This window comes from Scomber japonicus, chromosome 2 (genome assembly GCF_027409825.1).
Source record: "Scomber japonicus isolate fScoJap1 chromosome 2, fScoJap1.pri, whole genome shotgun sequence".
NCBI classification, from domain to species: Eukaryota; Metazoa; Chordata; class Actinopteri; order Scombriformes; family Scombridae; genus Scomber; species Scomber japonicus.
In genome coordinates this window covers 24283643-24300694 of record NC_070579.1, presented here as the reverse complement: position 1 = coordinate 24300694, position 17052 = coordinate 24283643, and the positions used below count along the sequence as shown (strand labels likewise).

At 38.2% G+C, this 17052-nt stretch overlaps 1 long non-coding RNA gene across 1 annotated transcript; it reads left to right on the top strand.

Moving 5' to 3' along the window:
- The first annotated feature begins 6834 nt into the window (after window positions 1–6834).
- LOC128370226 (uncharacterized) lies at window positions 6835–8818 on the top strand. Its single transcript, XR_008322342.1, has 2 exons — window positions 6835–6977; window positions 7900–8818. It is a non-coding gene; the product is annotated as an uncharacterized LOC128370226 (long non-coding RNA).
- Window positions 8819–17052: the final 8234 nt, after the last annotated feature.

Genomic DNA, 17052 nt, shown 5'->3' with positions numbered 1-17052 from the left:
TCTGTCTCTGTGTGTGTGTGTGTCTGTCTCTCTCTGTGTGTGTCTGTCTGTGTCTTCTATCTGTCTTGCAATATATACTCATGTTTTTCATTAAAATAATGTTGATTACAAAATGTATTGATTTATGACAACCTCTTGAAACAGACATATTTTGTCACTAATGAGCCATGTGTAACACTTTTTAAAACATTTTTTCGTGAAGAGATTAAAAATAAAATTTATGATTAATATGAAAAAAAAATATTGGAAAATAGGAAATGTTGTGCTAAAATATTTTCATTATTTTATTATTATAATTCAAATGATTACCATGATTATCATTATCAAATTACCATGCTAGCTAGCCAAATTACCTTTCAAGATGTAATTACTCTGAGAACGAGTAATCTTCCACTTCACAGCTTTTCCACAACTGGGATTAAACTGTCCCGATTGCAGGTAAGCATGGAGTTGACTGAAATATTCAAAATCGCTCATTTTAATCAATCCGCTGAAATTGACGGTGCAAGATTGAAAAGTGGCGCATGCGCGACTCACATCGGGTAGTGACAGAAACCACCGAGGTACATTACATTGTAACGCCAGTGGGAGTATTTTAACATGGGGCTCAATGGGAAATTGCTCACTTCTGGTACCAGCCCCCAGAGGCCGCGGGGGGAACTGCAGCTTTTTGAACGCGGAAGTGGTCCTCACTCGGAGAACCCACAACTCCCCCCTTGGTACTGCCTAATCCTAAGCATCGATTGGCTTGTGTGTGGTGTCGTCAGAAGCAGAAGAGGCTTGTCACTACATCTAGTCACGTGTACTCTGAGATGGACGCGCAGGTCAGGAAATGACGTAAACGGACCGTATATGGTTTGTTATTTGTGTTATTACGTTACGTGTTGGACTAAATACATGGACATATTGAGGAAAGTATTCCGGTTTTATGGAAAACGGATTTCATATTTCACAAGAATGGATACTTGGCGAGCTGTACAGAAAGTGCTGAGTCATAAGATGATCGTTGTGGATAAAGGGAAGACTTTGAAGGTATGTAGCATTATAGCTTTTCTCACTTAGCTGAGTGGCTAGCCAAGCTAATCGCTAATACTATTACGGCTGTGAGCAACCATATAAGTCGTGAGTGGTCTTGAATGAATCAGAACAATCTAAGCTTTCCAACAATGTACGGCATGAGTATATATGTTTAAGGGTTGGTGTTTAAAACATTCAGAAGACCGTGTGGCTACCTCCTAACATCCGTCCTGTCCCGTGAACGGAACAGCGTGCGTTAAGAGGTTAATGATCAAATATCAAAATCCGAATAGCGTCAGAAAGTCAACCCACTCTCCACATTTCCATTGCTACCGTTTTGATACTTCATGGTACACAAACAAATAGCATCTCATATGAAAGCTAAGACCCTGGCGAGTTCAACAGTACCACTATTATTGCGCTTAAAACTCAGTGAACCAGCAGCCAAAGAATACAAAGTTAAACAACCACTTATTTACAGCGACTAACAGATATTCTGTCTTACCTTCGAAGTTTTGTGATGAAAAGTTGTACTTGAGAGCAAAAAACGCTGGTTTTAGTAAGTCCAACACGGCTCTACTTGTTTACAACTCCATTTCACCCAGTGCCTGCCTACAGTAGCTGCACCGGAACAACAGACAACCCTGGCAACCCGCAATTCCGGCCGCTAATTTTATGGAAAAGCAATACTTTCATTCTGTACCCCTCAAAACGCCCCGTGGCTGTATTATTTAAAAAAAAATATAGCTTTTAATAAATATTCTACATATTCAACCTTTAAATGTTCAATAAATTAAAACCTCCAGACCCTGACTCTTTAATGGGAGTCTCCTGTCCATATTGCCGCTTCAACCAGTATACAGTATAAAGTGCAGAAGAGCTGCTACAGATGTTGTATGTTAGATTATGCAAAATAAAAATACCTTTCAAGCAGAAACTCTGCGATCATTTCATCCCTTTTTAGCTCTGGATGAAGCTTCATCAGACTCCTCCATCGCTCGAAAGCAGAGCGAATGTTGATTGTTGTTTTAGCTCTTGTTGCATCAAGCTTTTTTCTCCAGTGTTTCCAGACAATCAGAGACTCAGGTGACTTTGATCCAACCACTGTGAGAGAGGCAGGGGGCTTTGTGAGAATGCTAGAGGAAGAAGATTTCTGCTTTCTCCTGGCATTGTTTCACAAGATCATGCCACATGTGGACATGCTGTTCAACCAGCTGCAGAAGAGGAACATTGACTCTGTTTGCATCACAAAAGTCATCCAGAGCTTGCAAAAGATCAGGTAAATAATTGTTTATCATTATTGTGATGAAATTCTCCAGTGTGTTAGTTTCTGAAACAGTGATTGTTGATGGTAACTTATGTCTGATTAGGGACTCCATTCCTTCTCTGAGTGAGGAATACAGCGCATCTGTGCAGCAGCAGCCCACAAAGAAACGGAGGACATTTGGACAGGGAGAACAGCAGCTGGGTACAGAGGTAAGCTGTAACATTACATTTCTGTGTACAAGACACTCAGTAAGATGCATTTACCTTTTATCTTGTAAGAGGATACTGACTACATTATTTACTATGAAAATGTTTACTATGTGTACTTACTTGTTGTTATTTTTTTAAATTCATCATATCATAGGTAGTATATGATACCATCCTGAGCCATTCAAAAGAGCGGTTCTCTTTTACCAAGCACCTCATCAGTGCCACTCTGCTACCAGGCGACTTATTTGTGCAACACGCTGCACAGTTCCCAGATGCCTTGTTGTCTCAGAGCAATTGCCCCTGCAGTGGAGTTATTGATTAATATTGAAGTTATTAATGATTAGTAGTAGTATGACCATGAGGAGACTGCTGATGTGTGTAGTGATTGTGGAGTCTCTATAATGTATAACAGTGGAGTTATTGATCATTAATTGCAATAAAAATGAACCAAAATTATGAAAAAGTATATTTTTCCAAAACTGCTGTTATAGTATGACCATGAGAAGACCGTTGATGCATGTAGTGATTTTGGAGTCATTATATTGTATACTAGAGCAGTTATTGATTTTTGTTTGCAGCATCGTCCTCTGGTATTGCAACTTGCGCACGGTCCCTGCGCACAGTATTGCTGCCAGCTGCGCATAGAGATCAATGTTATCCGTCCAGATCGAAGGACGGCTTGTTTTTGTAAAAACCGAGTTTTTGGTCCCTTCGTCGTAGTCTAGGCTATTAGGGTGTGGAAATGCATCGTTTATGTTTAAAGAGCGCTTCGCCTGTGACTTGTTGATCCCGAAAGTTCGAATGTGTGAATATCTTTCCAACTTTACCGAACTCGGATAGACTATGGCTCTGGATGTTGCAGAAGGAGCTCTACCACCATCCTCCGGTGATGAAGTACAGAGTCGAGGGCGTTTGTCAGAAGGAGAGCTCTAGAGCTGGAGTTGCTGCACGGAGATCTGCGCCTTTTGGAAATAACGCTTGGTGTAACTTTTCCGTCAGCGTTTTCCATCAGCACAGTCCACATTCAGCAGCAGTGAAGACGACTGTAGAAGAAGTCACACAGCTCCAAATCTGTGGAATCATCCTGGGAGTCAGAGAGGAAGGGACAGTCTTTTCTTGCCCTTAACTACTGAGGCCCAGGTGGAACAGCCAGGAGATGAGTCAACTGTGTCAAGGCGATTTACCTTCACCGGTAAACTGCTGGACTCGGGAAGCTCCAGCTTGGCTAGCCGGGAGCCGAGGTCAGTCTGTCGCTAGAGAAGGACAGAGATGAGCTGCTCGATGCAGGCCAGTTCACCCTTGATCTCGGAGATAAACAAGGAGATGACCATGCTTTTGTCAACGTCCTCTTTGATGGCCTGGCACGGCACCGGTACAGTTTTGTTAGAGTCTGGCATTTTGACAAAGCAGTGCAGACATTTCCTACCACAAGACCTCATGCATTAAATGTACATTGCATGCCATCAGATATGAAATTTGTGGTGGCAGATACAGTACACTTACAAGAATGTTACCACGTATAGCTACTGTAGTAATGGGGTGAGCAGAACAACAGCTACTCAGTCCCAGAGTCAAACAAAGCATATATTCTCTGTTCTATCCAGTGGAAAAACAACTAAGTTAGTTTTTTTATCTTCAGATCTGTGCTCATATTGTATGTCTCGGCCACGTCTGTGCGCTTTTGCACCTCGCGCTTCAACATCTGCTGCTGTCAGTCGGGTCAGTTTGGTCTGTAAATACTGAAACACATTGAATCATAACCCCCCGGTGAACCCTCCTGCTTTTATTTTTTATGTTTCTGTACAACATACAGCAGTAACGGGTCATCAACCATAGACTAGGCTATCTATTTTAATAAGCTGCAGACACAGCTGTTTATAGGACGTTATACTTCATACGTGTGGACGCTCACATCGTTATCATTCTTAGCGTGGACGGCCTATGATCATATCCAGATCCAACCTCTGTATTTTACTGGTGAATATAGGATACACCGGTGTTCAATGGTGTGTCTTTTACAACGGGTTTACGGTAAATAGGAAATACATTCATTTTGGATCAAGAAAGTTTTGTCCCGATGTCTATTGCTATTTTATTATTATGTTACTATTACCATATATTCCAAATAACAATTGCAATTATAATAATATAAATGTGTAAGTATTGTGTTATACATTTCACTAAATATAAGTTGGATTCGTAGTCTTGCTTTCAATAAAAGGATGCTTTTAGAGAACATTTTGATTTTATGGTAATTTCCTCATGCATTGTAGCAATATGCCAAGAATTGAATAACTATCCCCCTTTGATAATAATAATTAGTAATAATTCATGCAATTAACTTTCAGCAGCCATTGTGTACGAAAGGTGCTGTGCAAATAAAACTGACTTGACTTAAGCATCATACCAGCAAAAGACAAACAATCAAGCAAAATACAAGCTAAAGATCATATTGCTATCTAGGTCACGTGAGTAAATGACTTCTGCCTCACACTTTGCACATCACTGCCCACATCAAACTGTACAGGAAGCACTGTTGCCTTGCTGTCTCAAAGTTAGAAACTTCAACATAGTCAGTGCTACTCGAGTCGAGGACAATGCTACTCTATTGGTCCATGTTGTTGCTCTGTTTCTCTGCCAATGCAGGTATGTCCATTTACTACTTCTTATACATTTTTAAGAACATTTTGTTGTAGTTATATCTGTCTGCAACAATATTCACTGCTGAGAGATTTACCTTTGAATGGTGCCATATTAGTTAAGTTCTTAGAAGTTTCATCCACTGATGTGTTTACAGATTCCTTACTTATCTGTAATTAATGTGTAATGAGTGACAATTGAGCTCCTGCTACTCTCCGAAATAATGTTATCCAGTCAATTTTGAAATAATGTAGATGTCTGTGTCCTGTGGCATGTTTTTAGGCCGTCTAATCACACAGCTTATCTCTTCTACAACAGAGAACATTATATACCGAGAGCCTGGTCAGAACGTCACCTTGAAGTGTTCTTCTGCAGGATGTCTCAACAACGGCATTGAAAAATATGTAGGGATGTATCTCTATAAAGGGTTTGAGAAGGAAAAAGTGATTTACTATCACCCTAATCCCAATTCAGAGGACAAAATCACCCCAGGCAAAAGATACAAAAATAGGATTCAGACGAAAGGGTCTCTGGGGAACCACACCATCACCATCAGCAGTCTGAATTTGAATGACTCTGGTTCATACATCTGTGAGTACAGAATGTTTCCCAAAGGTGAAGACCAGTGTAATAAATACACAGTTGATGTAAAAGGTACGTTTTGAATGTATAAATACATCAGTTTTGTTAATTCCACACTGCACTTCAGTACATTTAATAGGGAAAATTGTACATCGCATATGTATGGTGATCTTAAAGATACACAATAGTATATAAAACTGTGGAAAAACTCCACTTCAACCAGATATAATATTAAAATTCTGCTTATATGATAATGCAGCATGATCAAATCATACTTGTATTATCACTAAAGTAGAATCACGTTTATTAATGATACTTAACCTTTCTGTTTTATTGACACGGACATTACTTCTTCAGTGTTTGGGGTACAACACACCCCACTACAGTGTAAAAGTAATATTTCTAAATTTTCTTTTTTTTCTTCTTCCTCTGATTTTATTAAAACCTAATGCATAGGGAAGCCCCTCTCTTTTTCCAGAAACATATGGATTTTATAAAAGTGACATTACTTACTGTATGTTTGGGGTCAGTTAAACTCCGAAGAGGTGTTACTAGCTTTTATGCGTCTTATGAGCAATTATGTTGGAAAATTTCAAAAGACTTAGAAATCCTTATAGACTTACGTGGGACTTGAGAGCGGTAGTGCTGTATAAAATTCTCTGCTACCACCAATCACAGATGCTATCATTTTAGAGTCATGTTTAAAAGTATGAGGTATCAATTGGATAGAACAATGGTGACTTGTTAAATATTGAACTGTGAAAATATTGAACTGTTAAAGAGGGCCCAGGGACTCCAAGACCCCAAACAGAACATTAGCGTCAAGTTCCTACATTTTGCTGATAAAATTCATAGTTTCACCTCAGTAAAAATGAATGCAGTATTTTTTTTAATTGTCTAAATACTACTTTTAATTAAAGGATCTGAATAATTCATTCACTCCTGGTGGCCCATGCCCTCTACTTATTGTGGACTGTTTTCTATGTGGTTTATGTGTTGTTATGTTTGCAGTATGTATTAAGTTGGAAAAAATGCTGTTGCAATGAAAAGAGTGCATTTTTTTGGTGTAGCCCATTTTTGCCTTTTCCTCAGTTCCACAGTACTCCACAGTGTCACCAAGTCACATTCCTCATAAAGCTGACTCTATAAACTATAACACAACATGTGAGAACCCAGATTGTCCATTCCTGTGGATCATCATCCCTACGGCCGCCATCAGCATGCTGGTAACAACAATCTTCACCCTGCTGATCATCCCGAGGGTGAGTTCAGACCTATCTACATACTATTTTGTGTTAACTGAAGTAGCATTAGTTACCACCAGTTACTGCAGAGTTTATTTGCTGTTCGTGTGTTATCAGTCAACTATACTGCATCCCACCAAAACCACATCATTTCTGTAAACAGGTGGTCAAAACTCTTAACAACGTCAGTTTTTCTCATAACAAAAAACCACTGAATGCTATGCCTGCATCTGTGCGGATGTGGACACAGCTACTTTCACAAGGTTTTTTCCATTCTGTCTTAATATAAATAGCCTTTACCTATGGTAGGAAACTTTAATGTTTTAAAACACTTGAAATAGATTTTTTTGTATTATATGGTAGCACACGTGTTAGTATTTCTTTACCTATGTTAGGAAACTTCAACGTTTTAAAACACTTGAAATAGTTTTTTTTGTATTATACGGTAGCACACGTGTTAGTATCAAAACATGCTCTGCATATACGTCTCAAAGTGACATTACAAATGTCAAGCCCCAAAAGTAAAACATTTTAATGTACAAGACCTTAAAGGATGGGCTCACAATTTTTCAAGTCTGTCTTAGAACAATAATCAAGTGCCCATATGAACACTGAAAGTTTTGTCACACTGTAATCATTCCTCCTGTTTACACTGACCATTAGAGGATCAACTTTAAATCTACTTACATTGTAAGAGATAGGAGAAAAAACAGTCAGCAATGTATTTAAAAGGTTATCTGATGGTAATATGAGGCTAGGCCTGTCTGAGTTTATCAAATGAACCTGATCTGTGTATCCTTATATTGACATGCTACAATAGATGACTTTACCTATTTTACATGCCTACAGAGAGAACTCCAAAGTAATCCAGCACTTACTGTACCTCTACAGATAAATCTTGATCCTGTCAATCTCTACAGTGATATTTCATTGCCAACAGGTGAAACACTGGATTTGCAGCAGAATGACAGGAAGCAGAATGACAGGAAGCACCCTGCAGGCGTCCGGTGAATATGTGTATGAAACTATGACCAAGAACGGAGTACAACGTCCAGCAGTTGCAGAGCAGTCATTGGATAGCCCATATGGTATAGTTGCTTAGAAAAGCAGATCAGACATGTTTCCTTGGTAACCATTTTCGTCTTTTTTATTGAGTGTTTTCTGCTTTAACTTTTCAAAGTAATTCAATCCACATTTTGCATAAGACAAAAACGTTAAAACTGTTGTGAAAGTAATATTAGTTTCAGTGATTAACATTTGAACGCATTTGTTTGTAATGGTCTTGTTTTGACTGTGTTTGACTGCTTAATTAATTTGTGCTTTCACAAAGTGCTTGGTGGTCTCAACTCATATCCAAAGTAGTTAATTATCATTAACACATTGAAAGGATTTAGGTGTTACTGGAAATTATTTGCTTGGCTCTTTAACAATTTATGCTGTACAATCACAATAAGCAAGACACACAGCAGAGAAAATCAAAACTGTGCTCTAAAACTATACAAATGTAAATAAGCATCATTATAAAGAAGATGGATGGATTAGATGGATAATTTGCGTATGTCCTCATATAGTTCTAAATAAAATCTAATATAACTCATACATTAATAATAGTGTTATTAGGCTGAGCACAAATATGGAAAATGGTAAACATAAAAATGAAAAGGTATGATGATGATGATGATGATGATGATGGTTATTGTTGTAGTAGTAGTAGTCATTTGTTCATTGGGACTATGTACTGTGTGAAACATAAATGTTACCATTTGATGTAGGTCACCTTATAGCTAATTTTCATTTGCAGTCCCTTCAGTAGGTTCATATTAAAACATATAACAACACAATAACTAACAGTACAAAGCTGAATTGCATATGCTCATGTCATCAAGTAGGGCGTTCCACTGAGTTGTGGCTTTCACAGTGAATGCCACAAGAATTTGGAGTGGAGTTTTTAGCTTTGTTTTGGTTTGTGTATGTGTACACACAAACAGTGTCATATACATACATTTGCAGATAAATATGAAGACCCATGTCAGTGCTCTGGATGAGAAATTAAATTCAGTTTTGATATTAAAACAATTATTTTAATGTTAATAATTGTATCATTTTAAAAGAAAGGTAATCACAAATAATATGTTTTTTTTCTGTGGTTATTCTTATGTTTCGCTTTTGCCTGCTAAACAAAGCTGCCGACATTGATGCATTTAATGCAACTTTTGTGCTGTTGAATCAAACTTAATATTGATATTTGTAAAGTGGTTACAGATCTGTTTCTTAAAAAAGAGCTTTGAAATTGTTTCTCTGCAATAACTAAACTTTTATCTCCATCACTGGTGTCCTAACGTATGCAGCTTTACTATACAAACAAATTGATTTAAAAAATGTATATTCAATAAATGCAACACAGATGAAAAGACAACTCAGTTTTATAATGTTTTATAATAATCTCACTTTAACCCTACCAGCAACACTATAATTGTGTATCATCATTCGTAGCTGTGTTTTTCATTATGTGTTTTATTCACAGAAGAGACACCTGTTTAGACAGGAAGTATATACTAAACTAAACCACAGCAGTGGTTTAAATGTGGGTTTATGCTCTAAACTATTTTTCTTAAAACTTATACTTATAATACTTATAATACTTGCTCTAAATTAGAGAGCACATCCCCTGTACATATGCATGCACATGACATTTGTGTCCATACTGTGGCCTTTGCATCTTCTCAACCAGTCAACCAATGTTACTGTTAGTATGTGGGGGGAATTTGTGTGTGACTGAGTGTGGGTCCTGAGAGGATGCATGCTAAATGTCACAGTCACAGCTGAATAACACTTCTGAACTTAACTTACCACAGTGTAAAACCACCATGTTTTCAATCTTCCTGTAGGGTGTTTTTCTCAAGCAGCTAGAAGCTGAACCAGTCTGGTCTGACTAGACTGGAACATCATGTGTATTTTTATTCATGTGTGAAGGCTCCAAATACACTGAAGCTGAATGTACCAGTGTAAGATATACTTTGGTATTCTACCAGTAAATGCATGCGCCAGTTTCTCCTTAACCCCAGTAAGAAGACATTTAACGCCATTCCCTACCAGACTGTTGGCTTGACTTTTCAGTCTTGTCCTTGTTATACTTGCTTGTGTTCTCACTGCACTAGTTGGATAAAACAGACACAGAAATATACAAAAGCAGGCTTATTTCCACGGGTATCCACATATGTACAACAGAAAATAATAACCCCAGATAAATATCCATAACAAGGCTGACATGTTTCAACGGCTCTTAAAAAAAATATAAATAAATACATATAAGACAAATATCCAGGAAACCATTACTACAAGTAGAGTTGCAGTGGTTAGTATCGACAGAAGGTTAACCACTAACCATTTTGGTAATCAACTAATTGTTTTGATTCATTTTTTAAAGAAGACGATTCTCCAGTTCCGGCTTTTTAAATGTAAATACTTTCTTGTTTTTTTCAGTCTTCTATGATAGGTAAACTGATTTTTTTGTGGACTGTTGGTTGGGATAAAACAAACATTTAGGTTGTATCTTTAGAAAACAATGATAGATATTTTTCACAATTTTCAGACATTTTAAAGACCAAACAACTGATTGATTAATCAAGAAAAAAATAAAAAGCAGTTTACTCTTGCTACTCTCTGACGTGGTCAGCTTTATATTTCTTAGAAATATTATTTCATTGTAGTACAACCGAATAAAGATTTTTTTTACAACAATGAATGCTTAAAATGAAAAAGTATGTGGTAAAGCTTTGAGTGTCTACAATTAATAAAATAAAAATGCATGTGTGAAAAATCTCCTCCCATTTTAACCTTTACTACCTAGTCATTGAAATAGTAATATTCCTGAAACCAGATTATCCTAAGGAGGTATCAGTATTTCTCAAAGTCAATATTCTGCAGCACATTAACAAAAACAACTTAACATCACTGACCTTCTTTGGGGCTGCTCTGAAGTTAAACATTCTAAAATGGTCATTTGTGACATGGTTTCAAAATGAGTCATCAATTTGCTTTAAGCCTTCTGTAGCATACATTTAAAGAGCTAAGATACTCCTTCACAGTCGGGGGAGGTGGCGTGGTGGGTCTGTTCTGAAGATCAGACACAAAAAAAATACAGAGATGACCTATCTACAAATATAACATCCATACAAAAATATATACACAGCTCATAGAGCATCATTATAAACGCATCTGATGTTCACACCTGTAACCAGCAGAGGGCAGCACCGGGCAGTGATTTCGCTGCAGCCTGCTTCAACGTGTCAGCTGTGGTCACTAATCACGAAGAACAACAAACGCTTCCAGAAGTAAAAACAAGCAGATTTATATATATTTATAACAAGCCAATATACGACATCAGTTGAGGTGTCTGTGAGAAGAAAGCTGTTAATTCGTGTGGTATGTGTTGGCCAATATCTACAGCACAAGTTAACATGTGATCGTCTGATAGAGAATCAGCACCAAAGTAAAGTTTAACTCAGCTGTGTAATAACAATGAAGTGGTGTTGTTTTACTGAAAGCCCACGAGTGAGAGAGATATTTTTTCCCCTTCTGACAAGAATCCAAGACTGGATATACGGTCTCCAATGGTAATCCGTGCGTAAAAGGCGCGTAACAGGGATCCCCACCCGCCCCCTTCGTGCGTTTACGTTCCCTTTACTACGGTCGTGTGGTTACGAGACTCAGCATCCCACTAAAAGTCAACATCATCGAGCTCTGTGGATCACACGACACATCTACATCTGCGCTGCCTGGAGACACACGCTGTCATCACGCACCGAGAGCGAGCTCCACAAGAACAAGTGCAAGGAAACTGAGACAACGTCGACTCCAGCGAGAGAGCCACATAGTCCCGGGTTTCCATTTGAGGAGTGAAGCGCAGGTTTTACTGACGACTGAAGTGGCCCATCAGCAAACAGAGTATGAGGAAGACTCCCAATTCAGGTACAGAGTGCAATTCATTGTCCAAACTATTGCAAAGAATAATTATCATTTTAGACAATGTAAAATTGTGATCTACTTTTGGCGCAGATCACATGTGAAATAATTGTTATATTTTTGCATAATATGGTTATACGTAAATATAGTATTCATGAATCAGTGTACAGTTCAAACACATTTCTGTAGGGTTTTGTGCTTAAGTTGTGTCACATGATATATTCTCTATTATCGAAGGTTCTTTATAATTCTGTGGAAAAACAACACAACTCCACTGTTTGTTTGTTTTATTTCGTTATAAGTTCATTTCCAGTTGTCTTTTTTCTGTCCCAACCTGTCTAACTCTTTCATTTAGTCTATACTCCCTCAGTTTGTTTTGCAGTTGAGTGTACAGCACCAAGGGGAGCACCTCAGGGTCCCATGGTTATTAAAGTCTAATGTGCATCATCATCTGTCCTTTCTCAGCCTGACCTTCTGTATGGATGCACTGAACCCTTTAGGCTGTGCTCTCTTGTAGACTCATAGTGCTCCAGATGTGTGTGTGTGTGTGCTAGTGTGTTTAGTTGTAACACACACTTTAGATGTTTTCTTGCTTATTTTGTTAGTGTACATGCTTTTGTCTGCATGCTTGCGTCATTGTTATACAACTCCTCTCTGGCTTTGCTCAGGCCCCATCTGCGTGTTCCCCGTCTCCCATCATTTAGGAACACAGGGTGGACTCTGGGGAGAAAAATAAAGCGTTCTAGATTAAAGGGAATCAGAAATGTGTCACAAGCTGATAATGCTGAGGCTTGTGTTGAAAACAGAAAAATATTTAACACTGGGCTTGAAGAAAAAACTTGTCATGTTCAGTCATACCATAAAAGACACAGCTATTAAATGCCTATGTCTGTTTCTATGCCTGTGTGTGTTTGAGCTGTCATTACACATTATTTAAATCTTTCTCACAGAATGATTTTCCTCATGAATATATCGGAAAACCCAGATTATAAAAGTACTGACCATGCGCATAGCAACTTTATCACAAACACAGCAGTAGTCCGGAGCCTAAAGGAATGAGTGCTTGAGCTTTCATGGAATAGAAATGTGGGAAAGGTTGTGCTTGGAGGTGATGGACTGGTCTGTTTAAAGAGACTTATCACTGACTGTCAGCTTCGGTATCTGGAGATCCTCACCACTACACCTGCATTGACGCAGCACAGCTCTATACAAACACCCTCAAACTTTCTGTGTTGCCTTTAGTCTGTGGTGGATTGATTGCTTAGTAGGTGGTCAGACTTCTGAGGAGGCTGTCTGTGGATACAGTTTACAGGTTTGGTGTCATTTTCTTCTATACTAAATATTTACATTTTCTCTCACTGATTACTGAGTAAAGATGAGTTTTTATCTCTGAGCTTTTTCTGCACTTAATGCATAATTAGGTTGACTGGTAGTCTCATCTCTCTCTAGGCAAAAACAAACCATGAGACCCAGGCAGCCCCACCAGGGCCAGAGTGGGACTCATTTTCAACCCTGGAGTTTCATGCCTCAGACCGGCCCACTTTATATGGATGTGGATTATGTATGTATATCCTGTGACTGAGGGCGAGCAAAGTAGTCAGAACTATCAACAGACTCATCTTCATCTGTCTTATTCCTAACTTGTGGTTCAGGGTTCTGCTGCTGAGCTGCTGCCTCTGTAATCAGTCCCTGAGTAGACTCTGCTCTCCTTTTCACACTTCCTCCAGTTTCCCTAGTTTCCCTGCACATGTATCACAATAAAAAACAATAATCTGCAAGTCTATTTGACATGGTAAACACATTTTGGCTGAACCAATTAAGATTTTTTCAGTGGCAAAATAAGCAGGCTTATTCCATTCCATATTACTTCCATCCTATTCACTTTCAATTGTGTGCTTTGTTTACTATCTTACTTTTAATGATACAAAGTATATCGGGCCACTACTATCATTTGGGCATAGAAAGTGGTTATATTGGAACTGATGCTTGCTTGTTCACACACTAGCTCACCTGTTCCTTCCATGACAGCAGCTATCCCCTCCTCACCACAGACTCCTGGCTCTGCCTGACAAATGGTCACAATTCTCAACACAAATCTCCCCTTTTACAAAGCCGTCTGATCAATTCAAGTCAGTTTCATTATTGTAGTGCTGAATCATCTATCATCATTAATTATCTCAGGGCATTTTTCATATAGAGCAGGTCTACAACATACTCTTCCATATAATAATTCTAATAATTTTCACTCAATGAGCAATCCTACCTGCCCACTCTGGACCTGTGGTGGGCTCATGGCTGGTGCTTAGTGCTGCATCTTGCTTCTGAGGGACTACAAGACAAAGTTTCCCAGTTATGTGGCATCCCATCATAATATTATTTAAATTATGTAACGTTAGATTAGGCAGGCTACGTATATGTTACAACGCCACGCAATTCATTGACTTGATAGTCTAATTAATTAACTTGAACGGTGCAGGTTACATTTTGTTCAACATCATGTCTTACCCGTTTCATCATCATCATTTGCTGTTTCAGACCGCAAGCTTGTTTTACTGAAAAATTAGTTCTTGCCTTTTCTGCGCCACCCTTGCACTTTTTATTTTCCATATTACAAACACTATAGCGTGGCTTGCACTTCTGTGGCTGGAGCCAGGCGACAAACACCACTGACAGTGTGCGGTGTGCATGGACATGTTACATCAGGCTGCGTCTGCAAAAAAAAAGAAGAGCTGCCCAGGGACAGCGGTAACAACATACACGTACCACTCAGTGCCATGACTGAACACCGGCCCAAAATAAAATAATAAATAAAAAACATTTGGCCCAAACATCAGACCTGACCTGACCCCCACTCTCTCCTCCTCAGCTTAAAGGTTATTAAGGTTCCAACTTTTTTTTCTATTGAGCATTTTGACCTTAAGGTGTAAAATTATCCGTCAGGCAAATTATATGTGAGGCATTAAATGGATGAACTGAAAAATAACCCAATTAGCAGTACATTTTTCTTAATGGAGATGCATATAATAGGAAGGCTTTTTAATATTTTCCATTTTCCTATTCCTTTTTTTATTTTTTTAACATTCTTTTTGGGAAGAGTGCATCAGATCTCTGTTTTCATCAACCATTCATATGTAATTTTGTTATCCAAATGGGAGCATTTTGTTGTCTCTTAGGTCACCAACAAAAATATGTTGACTCCCATTAAGGAAAAAACAGCGAGAGCCGGAGCCTGTTGAGGTGTAATGAGCTGGATGTTGTTTTGTAGTTTCAAAGAACGTGACCCTGAATAAACAGGAAGACCCAGTGGAGTAGATGCACTGTTTTTTTCCCTCCCTTTTTTTTCTCTCCATCTTCCTACGCTTGAGAGATCCCAGTCAGCTGTGCTTTATATTCTCTTGGTTGGGTCATTTTTGAAAACAGACCTGTGCTCAGTATGAATAGACTCACTTGTGATGGACATTTGCTGGGGGCTGACTATGTGGATGTGTGAGACTTTTTATCTTTGATAGAAGAGTTGATTTAAAAAAAAAAAAAAAAAATCCTCTGCAATTCTTTCTTGATGTTGACATGTACTGTAGATGGAAACTCAGGACACTGACAGATATGGTGCCAGTGAAAATTACTTTTATATTTTCTTATGAGTGTTTTTTAAATCAATAAACATCCATAAACTAAATCATATCTCTGTGTGACTATTACTACGGTTATACTTTTGGGTCACCACTTTAGAATTACAGACTCTAATACTGACTACCACAACTCTGGATATTTGGGGAGACTTTCATTTCCGCCAACATTACAAGAAGATGACTAATTATTACAGTTACTCAACATCTTAAGGCTGTTCAACACACAGGACAGGAAGCCTGCTGGATTCGATGACGTGCAGACTTTGGCCCCACACTGCAATACTTGACTTTGCTGAATTTTGTCAGGCTGTGCTGGATGGTGAATGTGCTCAGTTCCAATCTGCATAAAAAGAACACAACACAAATTATTTCTGTTTCCAGTGAGGCAGCCCGATGAATCAATATTTGAGTTTATTGACTTTCCTTGGATTTGTATCATGATAATATGACCATGTTATAGCATTGTTAAACACAATTATGTTGATTAATTACATTAAAGATAAATTAGATAGATTTAATCAATTTTGCACACATTTGCCATATGATGATATATACCAATATCTGATTCATTTTCTCCCTATTATTATTGATTACAACTGTATTGCACAGCGCTAATATGTAAATATCCCAAGCAGTCACTTGTTTCCCAAATCATCACTATGTTTTATGTTCCATCTTTGTCACCATTAAGTTAGCACTTCTAGTAGAGCTCCAATTGATTATTTGTTTTTAGTGATTATTCTATTGATTACTTTTAGAACAATTCTTCAGTAGTTTCATCTTAGAATAAGGGAACACAAGAAGTTTCCAGAAGCCAAGTGATGTCCTAAAATTGCTTTATAAGCAACCAGTTGACACTGATAAAAAACAGAGAAAGGCAGAAAATTCATTAGAGAAGTTCTGCTTAAATTAAATATTTAAATAATATATGATCAATTCTCAAAACTTTGGTTAATTAGTATTTAGTCCATTAACTAATTAATTTCACAATTTCAGCACTGAACTCATGCATGTAATAAGAATAACATTACTTATCTGTGGCCTTCGAGTCCCATTATTTTAAAGTTTATGACAACTAAAGACTGAAATCCAAACAGATCAGTACACTTAAGTGTGAAATCAAGCCCAGATGATTTGGGGTGACTGGCCACAGCACCGTTGGGTCTAACTGGCGTATTGAAAATGCCATGGCACACATTAACATCTATCATGTCCTCCATCCTCCCACTAAACTACTCCAGCAGGTCCCATAGAGAACCAGCAGATGAGGAGTGTCAATACAGCCATTTATTGCTCTTTAACAATGGTTCTTCAGTGACAGCTGAGCTAGATTCCCTTCAGTCTGAGTCATGTATTGGCCTATAAAGCCACCACATTCACTATTACTCCCTGTGATAATAAAGCTGTCTTTAGAGACTTCGATATTCATCAGTGAGCGTCTTTTTCACTAAGCGTCAAGCTGCCAAGCTCTCCGCTTCATATAAACCTTATCACATTAA